Below are 13,780 nucleotides of genomic sequence, written 5' to 3'. Positions count from 1 at the left end.
CCAGCATGATCTTGGGATGGTACGGAAACACCAGAGGCTTGACTCGTATTGACATGGGGCTATTCAACAAATAATCTGTTTTGCATGCCCGAACCGCTCATGTGGTGACAGGGGACTATTGATATCTTCCATATTAGGTGTGTTATCCTCGATATGTGTTTATTCACTGTCATTCACGAGAAAGGGGCCGGTAATTGGAATGCCCAGTTCAACGCCTAAATCGAAAACATAACTCTAAAACAAGACTCCCCCTGGATTGATGTTAGTATGGACGGTACCGAGGATTCGGCTCGTCGTGGAGTGTGATTGATTGGTGGTGGGGGAGTTAAAACTTTATTTTTCTGTTTGGGAACCGCCTATAGCATGAGTAGCGTGGAAGATATGTAGAACTCTTGGTCATTGCATAGACAATGAAAGCATGCCACCCAAAATTATTATCTCTGTTTTCAAAGCTTGAGCTCTGGCACCTCTGCAAATCAATGCTTCCCTCTGCGAAGGGCCTGTCTATTTATTTTCCTGTTGAGTCATCCTCTTCTTATAAGCACCAATTAGAGAGAACCTCTGTCATTTTTATGCTTTGCTTTTGATTGATATTGAGTATGACTATGACTGGATCTTCGTTGCTATGAATTACAATGTTTAGTCAGCCCTTGATCTTTGAAAGTGCTCTACATTTGTGTTTTGCGGTCTCAGAAAGAGCTAGCGATATACAACCTATTCATATTGCTTCATGCTTGTTTTGATTGAATTGTTGGTATCTGAAACTCATTATTATTTGCTCGCTAGCTGATTATGCCATTGATATTAGTTTACCGTCAGACCTTTGTGTCACTTGCTTATGTGGTTAACTTGTGATCTTGCTGAAATTCTGGTTATGAGTTAGACATAGTTGCAACAACAAGATCAAACAGAGTTTGTCAAAGTTTTTCTTTCTCTTTCAGTTTGTCAACTGAGTAGCTTGAGGACAAGCAAGGTTTTAAGCTTGGGGGAGTTGATACGTCTCTGTCGTATCTACTTTTCCAAACTCTTTTGCCCTTGTTTTGGACTCTAATTTGCATGATTTGAATGGAACTAACCCAGACTGACGCTGTTTTCAGCAGAATTGCCATGTTGTTGTTTTTGTGCAGAAATGAAAGTTCTCAGAACGTCCTAAAAATTTACGGAGATTTTTTATGGAAAATATGAAAAATACCTGCGCAAAGATCCACCGGAGGGGATGGGCCAGTGGGCCACAAGCCCTGTTGCCGCGGCCACCCCCCAGGCCGCGGCAACCAAGCTTGTGGGGCCCACGTGGCTCTGCCGCCCCCAAACTCAGCTCTATAAATTCACTTTCGCCCAGAAAAAAACAGAAGAGAAGATTTCGTCGCGTTTGCGATACGGAGGCGCCGCCACATCCTGTTCTTCATCTGGAGTCCATTTTGGGCTCCGGAGAGGGGAAATCGTCGCCATTGTCATCAACAACCTTCTTCCCTCTCCAATTCCATGAAGCTCTTCATCGTTCGTGAGTAATCTATTCATAGGCTCACTGGGCGGTGATGAGTAGGATGAGATCTATCATGTAATTGAGTTAGTTTTGACGGGGATTGATCCCTAGTATCCACTATGTTCTGAGATTGATGTTGCTACTACTTTGCCTTACTTAATGCTTGTCACTAGGGCCCGAGTGCCATGATTTCAGATCTGAAATTATTATGTTGTCACCAATATATGTGTGTTTTAGATCCGATCTTGCAAGTTGTAGTTACCTACTATGTGTTATGACCCGGCAACCCTGGAGTGACAATAACCGGAACCACTCCTGGTGATGACCATAGTTTGAGGAGTTCATGTGTTCACCAAGTGCTAATGCATTGTTCCGGTTCTTTATTAAAAGGAGAACCTTAATATCCTGTAGTATCCTTTTGGACCCCGCTGCCACGGGAGGGATGGACAATAGATGTCATGCAAGTTCTTTTCCCTAAGCACGTATGACGACACACAGAATGCATGCCTACATCACATTGATGAACGGGAGCTAGCCACATATCTCTCCGTGTTATAACTGTTGCATGATGAATATCTCTCCGTGTTATACGCGCTGGTGGGCCATTGCAAGACAATTGCTAATTGTTGAGCAACTGGGAGCAGTTCTGGCTCTGTTGTCGCGAAGGCATCAAGTCAGGGACTCGTCAACAACATTCTTCTAGTGTTGTTGCGGGGGACTACTAAGCATGGCCCTTCCCGGTGGACCCCCGGAACCCTTCTGGTGGTCCCGATACAATACCGACGATCTCTAAAGCTCTTTCGGCGATCAAACTTCCACTTCCTATATATGAATCTTTACCTCCGAACCATTCCGGAGCTCCTCGTAACGTTCGGGATCTCATCTGGGACTCCGAACAACATTCAATAACCACGTATACCATTCCCATAATAACCCTAGCATCATCTAACCTTAAGTGTGTAGACCCCATGGGTTCGGGAACCATGCAGACATGACCGAGACACCTCTCCGGTCAATAACCAACGGCGGGGTCTGGATATTCATGTTGGCTACCACATGTTCCACGATGATCTCATCGGATGAACCACGATGTCAGCGATTCAATCAATCCCGTATGCAATTCCCTTTGTCTACCGGTATCATACTTGCCCGAGATTCGATCCTCGGTATCCCTATACCTTGTTCAATCTCGTCACCGGCAAGTCTCTTTAGTCATTCTGTAACACATCATCTCGTGGCTAACTCCTTAGTCACATTGAGCTCGGTATAATGATGGATTACCGAGTGGGCCCAGAGATACCTCCCCGTCACACGGAGTGAAATATCCCAGTCTCGATTCGTACAACCCAACAAACACTTTCGGAGATACCTGTAGTGCACCTTTATAATCACCCGGTTACGTTGTGACGTTTGATACACCCAAAGCACTCCTATGGTATCCGGGAGTTGCACAATCTCATGGTCTAAGGAAACGATACTTGACATTAGAAAAGCTTTAGCAGACGAACAATAAGATCTAGTGCTATGCTTAGGATTGGGTCTTGTCCATCACATCGTTCTCCTAATGATGTGATCCCATTATCAATGACATCCTATGTCCATGATCAAGAAACCATGATCATCTATTGATCAACGAGCTAGCCAACTAGAGGCTCACTAGGGACACATTGTGATCTATATGTTCACACATGTATTACGGTTTCCGGTTAATACAATTATAGCATGAATAATAGACAATTACCATGAACTAGGAAATAAAATAATAATCAATTTATTATTGCCTCTAGGGAATATTTCCAACACATATGGCGTTGTCTCAATGGATTTTGATGGTGCCCTATTTAAAGTGAATGCAACTGTCTCTAATGCATAACCCCAAAATGATAATGGCAAATCGGCAAGAAACATCATAGAACGCACCATATCTAACAAAGTACGATTACGACGTTCAGACACACCATTATGTGTGGTGTTTTAGGCGGTGTTAACTGTGAAACAATTCCACATTGTCTTAAGTGAGTGCCAAACTCATAACTCAGATATTCTCCTCCTCGATCAGATCGTTGGAATTTAATCTGCTTGTTACGATGATTCTCAACTTCACTCTGAAATTGCTAGAACTTTTCAAACATTTCAGACTTGTGTTTCATTAAGTAAATATACCCATATCTACTTAAGTCATCTGTGAAGGTGAGAAAATAACGTTATCCACACCGCGCCTCAATGCTCATCGGTCCGCACACATCACTATGTATGATTTCCAATAAGTCACTTCCGCACTACATTGTTCTAGAGAACGCAGTCTTAGTCATCTTGCCCATGAGGCATGGTACACATGTGTCAAGTGGTTCAAAATCAAGTGACTCCAGAAGTCCATCAGCATGGAGTTTCTTCATGCGTTTTACACCAATATGACCTAGGCGGCAGTGCCACAGGAAAGTGGTACTATCATTATCAACTCTACATCTTTTGGCATCAACGTTATGAACATGTGTGTCATCACTATCGGGATTAAATAAGAATAAACACCTCACATTGGGTGCATGAACATAAAATATATTACTCATATAAATAAAACAACCATTATTATTTGATTTAAATGAGTAGTCGTCTCGCAATAAACAAGATCCAGATATAATGTCCATGCTTAATGCACGCACTAAATAACAATTTTTGAGGTTCATCACTAATCCCGATGGTATTGAAGGGAGAGCGTGCCGACGGCGATCGCATCAACCTTGGAACCATTTCCCACACGCATCGTCACTTTGTCCTTCACCAACCTCCATATATTCCGTAGTTCCTGCTTTGAGTTGCAAATGTGAGAAACCGAACCGGTATCAAATACCCATGCATTACAACAAGAGTTGGTGAGGTACACATCAATAACATGTATATCATATATACCTTGTTTGGTGTTGGCAGCCTTCTTGCCAGCCAAATACTTGTGGTAGTTCCGCTTCCAGTGACCAGTCCCCTTGCAATGAAAACACTCGGTTTGTGGCTTGGGTCCAGCCTTGAGTTTCTTCATGGGAGGGGCAACTGATTTGCCACTCTTCTTGGAGTTACCCTTCTTGCCCTTGCCATTTTTCTTGAAACTAGTGGTTTTATTGGCCATCAACACTTGATGTTCTTTCTGATTTTCTGACTCAACGACTTTCAGCGTCGCAAACAGATCGGCGACTGATTTATTCATCGCTTGCATGTTGTAGTTCAACACAAATCCTTTATATCTAGGTGGCGGTTATTGAAGAACTCTGTCAGTGATTGCCTGTGGCGGGAGAACAATTCCCAATTCAGCCACATGGTTAGAATACCCAGACATTCTTAGTATGTGTTCACTGCCAGACACGTTCTCCTCCATCTTGCAAGCGTAGAATTTATCGGAGGTATCATACCTCTCGATCCGGTCATTCTTTTCAAAAATGAACTTCAACTCCTGGAACATCTCATGTGCTCCATGACATTCAAAACGTCTTTGAAGTCCCGGTTCTAAGCCATACAAAATTGCACATTAAACTACTGAGTAGTCATCTAGCCGCGATTACCAGATGTTCGCAACATCTTGAGTCGCCGGTTAGGAGGTGCATCACCAAGCGGGAATCAAGGACATAAGCCTTTTGGGAAACCGTGAGGACAATCCTCAGATTTTGGACTGAGACTACAAAGTTACTTCCATCATCTTTCAGTTTGGCTTTCTCTAGGAACGCATTAAAATTCAAGGGTGTTACTGCACGAGCCATTGATCTACAACATAAATTTGCAAATATTACTAAGACTATTGTTCAAGATAATGAGTTTAGTTAATCATATTACTAAAAAACTCCCACTCAAATTGACATCCATCTAGTCATTCGAGTGACACGTGATCCAAATTTACCAACCGAAGTCTGATCATCACGTGAGATGAGTTGGCTTCAATGGTGAACATCTCCATGTTGACCATATCTACTATATGACTCATGTTCGACCTTTCGGTCTCTTGTGTTCCGAGGCCATATCTGTACATGTTAGGCTCGTCAAGTTTAACCCGAGTGTTTCGCATGTGCAAAAATGTCTTACACCTATTGTATGTGAACGTAGAGTCTATCACACCCGATCATCATGTGGTGTCTTAAAACGACGAACTTTTGCAATGGTGCGCACTCTGAGAGAACACAATTTTATCTTGAAATTTTAGTGAGGGTCACCTTATAATGCTACCATTGTCCTAAGCTAAACAAGGTGCATAAAAAGGATTAACATCACATGCAAATCATAAGGGACATGATATGGCCATGATCTTGTGCTTTTGATCTCCATCTCCAAAGCACCGGCATGATCTCCATCGTCACCGGCACAACACCATGATCTCCATCATTGTGCTACCATCCAGGTTGTCGTGCCATCTATGCTTGTACTACTATTGCTATTGATTTAGTGATAAAGTAAAGCATCACTAAGCACCCAAAAAAATTGAATACCACCCTATGGCTCTTGCCGGTTGTCGTAGCATCGACATGCAAGTCGATATTAACTATTACAACATGATCATCTCATACATCAGATATATAACATCATGTATTTGGCCATATCATTTCACAACATACCCTGCAAAAACAAGTTAGACGTCCTCTAATTTGTTGTTGCATGTTTTACGTGGCTGTTATGGGTATCTAGCAAGAACGATTCTTACCTACGCAAAACCACAATGGTGATACACAAGTTGCTATTTAACCTTCTCCAAGGACCGCCTTTGTCGAATCCGATTCAAACTAAAGTACGAGAGACAGACACCCGCCAGCCATCTTTATGGAACAAGTTGCATGTCAGTCGATGGAATCGGTCTCTTGTATGTGGACGAGTGAGGTTGCTCCGGGCCACTTCATCCCACAATACTGCCGAATCAAGAAAAGACTAAAAGGGAAGAAATTTGAATATCAACGCCCACAAAATCCTTTGTGTTCTACTTGAGATGTCATCTACACATAGAGCTACCTCTGATACCATTATGAGGGAATGTTGCATGGGAAACAAAAAATATCCTACACACATACAGGATCTATCCATGGTGATGACCATCGCCAGTATCCACTCCTCCAGCTCTAGGACATTCTGCATAAGACTTCGCTGACGCTCTTCTGTCGACTCCATCGCCAGCTACCCACAGAGACGAGTAGTTCTATACTTTTGAACTGTTTGGTAATTTTTTGCCAAAGGGGAAGAAATGTATAGATCATAGACTTCGTGAGAGAGAGAGAGCTTTTGGTTTTATTTTCTCTCATTTGGTTTTTCAAAACTTTGATATTTTGGATGACTTTATCCAGTTTCTGTGTGTGATCATATGCTTTATCTTGTGTGATGCTACATTACAATTTTGCAACTATCCATCTGATGATCATTCACTTATCTTGTTGGTGTCATGTGCTTACTATTCATTCTTATCTTGTTTGCGCACCACCAAGATGTATGTGACATGGAAGAGTGATCCATGGTTCTAATCTATTGTGCATTTGCATTCAAATGAAAATTTTAAATAATTCACAAATTTAGTGGGAGCTCTTGCTTTTCACATACTTCTCAAAGTGTCGATGCTAATCGTTGATTATATCTTTTGTCGAAGCTTTGATCTATATGTTTTCATCAAGTACCAAAAAGGGGGAGATTGAAAGCACAATTGCTCCCTAGGGTGGTTTTCATAATTGATCACAACATATGCACCATTAGACTAATATGTTTTCCAAGTATATTTCAGAAAAGTTCAAAAGATGCTTTGTCTAAAGGCTTATGTGGAGATTAGCTCAATCTTCAAGCTAGAAGACTCTTCATTTTTTATTTGTGATAAATCACATTTGAGCCCATAGGAAAGCCAATACTATTAAAAGGGGTGAGGTGGTAAAATGAACTGATTGCTCAAGTGCTCTAAGTTAGCCACCAAAATACTCAATCATTTTTCCCACATAACCATTCTGCCAAATTCCACATACTCAAATTCGGTGTCGCCAACTTTCATATTTCGGACCCACCGAGTTTGACCTCATATAGAAACCCTAGCCATTCCCACCAAATCGGTGCAACCGAATCCATATCGGTGCTACCGAGTTTGGGTGACCAACTTTTGGGTGCCTCAGTACACAATATCGGAATTTCTGAGTTTGAGTATCGGTGCCACCGAGTTTGGTCATCTAACCGTTAGCCACCTTTTCGGCGCCACCGAGTTTCATATATTGGTCTCATCGAGATTCAAAAGCTCACACCTTTTGTGCTAATCGATACCACCGAGTTTTCAACTTCGGTGTCATCGAGTTTGCCATTTTGTGTGTAACGGTTGGATTTTGTCTGCATACTATATATACCCCTTCACCCACCTCTCATTCGTGGGAGAAGCACTCACAACACACACTTCATATCCATATCCATTTTCTGAGAATCACCTACTCATGTGTTGAGACCAAGATATTCCACTCAAATCATTTGAATCAACCTCTCCTACCCATTCAGATTTTTTGAGGGAGTGATTTTGTGTTGAGGAGACTATCTTTAGAAGCACAAGAGCAAGGAGTTCATAGTTCTGTCCATCTATTACCTTTTGGAGGGTGGTGTCTCCTAGATTGGTTAGATGTTGCTTGGGAGCCTCCTACTTCGTGTTTGTAAGGGCAAGGAGATCGCCTACTTCGAGAAGATCTACCGTGAGTAAGGCTAGTTCTCCATGGACGAACGTCGTGGTGGGATAGGCAAGGCCGCTTCTTTGTGGACCCTTCATGGGTGGAGCCCTCCGTAGACTCTCGCGGCCGTTACCCTCTGTGGGTTGAAGTCTCCACTAACACGGACATATGATAGCTCCACCAATCGGAACCATGCCAAAAATCGTCGTGTCAACCTCATGTGTTTGATCTCCCTACCATACGTACTCCTTTACGTTACACTTGCATGTTTTACTTTCCGCTGCTATACTCTTAGAACTGCATGTGTATGGTGTACTGATACGTCTCCAACGTATCTACTTTTCCGAACTCTTTTGCCCTTGTTTTGGACCCAAACTTGCATGATTTGAATGGAACTAACCCGGACTAACGCTGTTTTCAGTAGAATTGCCATGTGTTGTTTTTGTGCAGAAATAAAAGTTCTCGGAATGTGCTGAAAATTTATGGAGAATTTTTCTGGAATAAAAGAAAAATACATGCGCAAATATCCACCGGAGGGGGTGCGCCAGTGGGCCACAAGCCCGTGGGCCACGGCCACCCCCTAGGCCGTGCCGTGAGGGCTTGTGGGGCCCACGTGGCACCACCGCCCCCAAACTCAGCTCTATTTATTCCGTCTCGCCCGGAAAAAAAATCAGAGAGAAGGTTTCATCGCGTTTTACGATACAGAGGCGTCGCCACCTCCTGTTCTTCATCTGGAGGGCAGATCTGGAGTCCGTTCCGGGCTCCGGAGAGGGGAAATCGTCGCCATCGTCGTCATCAACCTTCCTCCATCGACAACTCCATGATGCTCTTCACCGTTCGTGACTAATCTCATCATAGGCTTGCTGCACGGTGATGAGTTAGATGAGATCTATCATGTAATCGAGTTAGTTTTGACGGGGATTGATCCCTAGTATCCACTATGTTCTAGATTGATGTTGCTACTACTTGGCTATGCTTAATGCTTTTCACTAGGGCCCGAGTGCCATGATTTCAGATCTGAACCTATTATGTTGTCGCCAATATATGTGTGATTTAGATCCTATCTTGCAACTTGTAGTCACCTACTATGTGTTATGACCCGGCAACCCCGGAGTGACAATAGCCGGAACCACTCCCGGAGATGACCATAGTATGAGGAGTTCATGTATTCACCACGTGTTAATGTGTTGGTCCGGTTCTTTATTGAAAGGAGAACCTTAATATCCCGTATTTTCCATTAGGACCCCGCTGCTACAGGAGGGATGGACAATAGATGTCATGCAAGTTATTTTCCCTAAGCACGTATGACTACATACGAAATACATGCCTACATTAGATTGACGAACGGGAGCTAGTTACTTATCTCTCTGTGTTATAGTTTTTATATGATGAATCACATCCGTCATACTCATCCATCACTGATCCACTGCCTACGAGTCTTCTACTACTGGTCCTTGCTGCGTTACTTGTCCAGGCTTGTCCCTTGCTACAAAAGGGATTGGGCCACTTTGCTACTACTGTTTCTACTGATGTTACTCTGCTGCTACTGCTGTTCCTTGCTACTTTGATGTTACTTGTTGCAAGACTTTTTCTACACCGTTGTCGGGGAAGAATAGTTCCCCGTCCACGTGCAACTTACTGGCGCCATTGATACAACAGTTAGGAATAGTCTGCCGTCAACAGATATGTTTCTTGCACCATTGCTATCATACTACTTTGCTACTGATACTTTGCTTGCAGACACTAATCTTTCAGGTGTGGTTGAATCTGACAAATCAGCTGCTAGTATTTGAGAATATTCTTTCGCTTCCCCTTGTGGCGAATCAATAAATTTGGGTTGAATACTCTACCCTCGAAAATTGTTGCGATCCCATACACTTGTGGGTTATCAAGACCCTTTTCTAGCGCCGTTGTCGGGGAAGCACAGCTATATTCTCCGAGTCACTTGGGATTGACGTCTGCTGATCACTATGAGGAATCCGAAAGATCCAAGAACTAAAATCTTGCCTTCCACTACGAGGAGAGGTAAGGAACTGCCATCTAGCTCTGCACTTGATTCACCTTCAGTTTTGAGTAAGTTTGCGACTTCGCCTCCTGCTAGAAATCTTGATATGTCGCCTGTGCTTGATGATGCTACTTCTACTGCCCATGATGTTATGCTTGATACTATGCCTGATGATGCTATTCTTGATCCTATGCTTGATGATGCTATGCTTGATACTATGCCTGATGATGCTATGCCTGATACTGCTTTGCCACTAGGTGCATTCCTTGATGCACAACTTGCTAGAGTTGCTGCTACACGTGATGATACTTCTGAAACTGCTGATACTATTGAAGTAGAACCTGCTACTATGCCTGAATTGCATGTTATGCCTAAACGCTATGTTATGGAGGGTGAGATAGCTGAGGATTTTCTTGCGTGTAAGGATAGCTATGATGTTGAGAAACTACTGCGCAAGTGGAAAGAAAAATCTTTGAACGCTAGGATGAAATATGACCCGAAGTTTGCTACTTCGCCTATCTTTGTGACCGGTAAGGATTATGAATTCTCTGTCGACCTTGAGTTAATCACTGTGGTCAAATCTGATCCTTTTCACGGTTATGAGTCTGAAACAGTTGTAGCCCATTGATGACCCACAAGTATAGGGGATCAATCATAGTCCTTTCGATAAGTAAGAGTGTCGAACCCAACGAGGAGCAGAAGGATCTGACAAGTGGTTTTCAGCAAGGTAAAATCTGCACGCACTGAAATTGTCGGTAACAAGTGATTGTGTGGTGAGATGATTCGTAGCAAGCAACAAGTAGAAAAAGTAGCAACGGTGCAGGAAAGTGGCCCAATCCCTTTTGTAGCAAGGGACAAGCCTGGACAAAGTCTTATAGGAGGAAAACGCTCCCGGGGACACACGGGAATTTCTGTCATGCTAGTTTCCATCATGTTCATATGATTCGCGTTCGTTACTTTGATAGTTTGATATGTGGGTGGACTGGCGCTTGGGTACTGCCCTTACTTGGACAAGCATCCCACTTATGATTAACCCCTCTCGCAAGCATCCGCAACTACGAAAGAAGAATTAAGACAAAGTCTAACCATAGCATTAAACTAGTGGATCCAAATGAGCCCCTTACGAAGCAACGCATAAACTAGGGTTTAAGCTTCTATCACTCTAGCAACCCATCATCTACTTACTACTTCCCAATGCCTTCCTATAGTCCAAAATAGTGGTGAAGTGTTATGTAGTTAAATTCACATAACACCACTACAGGAAAAACAACATAGAACATATCAAATTACCGAGCGAATACCAAATTCACATGACTACTATTAGCATGACTTATCACATGTCCTCAGGAACAAAAGTAACTACTCACAAAGCATAATCATATTCATGACCAGAGAGGTAATGAGTAGCATCAAGGATCTGAACATAAAATCTTCCACCAAATAATCCAACTAGCATCAACTACAAAGAGTAATCAACACTACTAGCAACCTTACAAGTACCAATGGGAGACGCGAGACGGAGATTGCTTACAAGTGATGAACTAGAGTTTGGAGATGAGATGGTGTTGATGAATATGTTGATGGTGACGAGTCCCCTCTGATGAGAGGAGTGTTGGTGATGACGATGGCGATGATTGATGGGTAACGTAGCATAAATTCAAAAAAATTCCTACGCATGTTCAGATCTTCCTATGGAGAGACCAGCAACGAGAGAGGGGTAAGAGCATCTTCGTACATTTGAAGATCGCTAAGCGGAAGCGTTGCTAGAACGCGGTTGATGGAGTCGTACTCGCAGCGATTCCGATCTAGTGCCGAACAACGGCACCTCCGCGTTCAACACACGTGCAGCCCGGTGACGTCTCCCGCACCTTGATCCAGCAAGGAGGAGGGAGAGGTTGGGGAAGAAGACCAGCAACACGACAGCATGGTGTTGGTGGAGAGACGAGGTCTCCCGGCAGGGCTTCGCCAAGCGCCGACAGAGAGGAGGAAGAAGTGCAGGGCTGCGCCGAGAGAGAGATTAAACCGTGTCTCAAACAGCCCCGAACCTCATCTATATATAGGGGGAGAGGGAGGGGGCGCAGCCCTTAGGGTTCCCACCCCTAAGGGGTGCGGCAGCCCTTAGATGGGAGAGGGGTGGCGGCCAGGGCAAGGGGGAGGGGTGGCGCACCCCTCTGGTGGGCCTAAGGCCCACCTAAATTAGGGTCCCCCCCTCTCCCCCTTTTCCTGGTGCTCATGGGCTGGGTGGGGGGCGCACCAGCCCACTTAGAGGCTGGTTCCCTTCCCCACTTAGCCCATCTTACCTCTTGGGGTCGCAGCCCCCCTTCGGTGGTCCCCCGGGACCACCTCCGGTGGTCCCGGTGGTCCCGGTACGTTACCGGTGATGCCCGAAACACTTCCGGTGTCCGAAACCATCCGTCCTATATATCAATCTTTACCTCCGCACCATTCCGGAGCTCCTCGTGACGTCCGGGATCTCATCCGGGACTCCGAACAACTTTCGGTAATCTCGTATAACAATTCCCTATAACCCTAGCGTCATCGAACCTTAAGTGTGTAGACCCTACGGGTTCGGGAGACAGGCAGACATGACCGAGACACCTCTCTGGCCAATAACCATCAGCGGGGTCTGGATACCCATGGTGGCTCCCACTAGCTCCACGATGATCTCATCGGATGAACCATGATGTCAAGGATTCAATCAATCCCGTATACGATTCCCTTTGTCTGTCGGTATAGAACTTGCCCGAGATTCGATCGTCGGTATACCTATACCTTGTTCAATCTCGTTACCGGTAAGTCTCTTTACTCGTTCCGTAGCACGTCATCGTGTGACTAACTCCTTAGTCACATTGAGCTCATGATGATGTTCTACCGAGTGGGCCCAGAGATACCTCTCCGTCACACGGAGTGACAAATCCCGATCTCGATTCGTGCCAACCCAACAGACACTTTCGGAGGTACCCGTAGTGCACCTTTATAGTCACCCAGTTACGTTGTGACGTTTGATACACCCAAAGCACTCCTACGGTATCCGGGAGTTGCACAATCTCACGGTCGAAGGAAAAGATACTTGACATTAGAAAAGCATTAGCATACGAACAATACGATCTAGTGCTAGGCTTAGGATTGGGTCTTGTCCACCACATCATTCTCCCAATGATGTGATCCCGTTATCAATGACATCCAATGTCCATGATCAGGAAACCATGATCATCTATTGACTAACGAACTAGCTAACTAGAGGCTTGCTAGGGACACATTGTGATATATTCATTCACACATGTATTACTGTTTCCTGTTAATACAATTATAGCATGAACGATAGACGATTATCATGAACAAGGAAATATGATAATAACCATTTTATTATTGCCTCTAGGGCATATTTCCAACAGTCTCCCACTTGCACTAGAGTCAATAATCTAGTTACATTGTGATGTATCGAACACCCATAGCATTATGGTGCTGATCATGTTTTGCTCGTGGAAGAGGTTTAGTCAACGGGTCTGCAATATTCAGATCCGTGTGTACTTTACAAATATCTATCACTCCACTCTGGACATGGTCCTAGATGGAGTTGTAGCGGCGCTTGATGTGCTTCGTCTTCCGGTGAAACCTGGGCTCCTTGGCTATGGCAATGGCTCCAGT

This window comes from Hordeum vulgare, chromosome 6H, assembly GCF_904849725.1.
Source record: "Hordeum vulgare subsp. vulgare chromosome 6H, MorexV3_pseudomolecules_assembly, whole genome shotgun sequence".
Classification (NCBI taxonomy): domain Eukaryota; kingdom Viridiplantae; phylum Streptophyta; class Magnoliopsida; order Poales; family Poaceae; genus Hordeum; species Hordeum vulgare.
The sequence above is the reverse complement of the archived record's forward strand: the minus strand, read 5'-3'. Positions refer to the sequence as shown.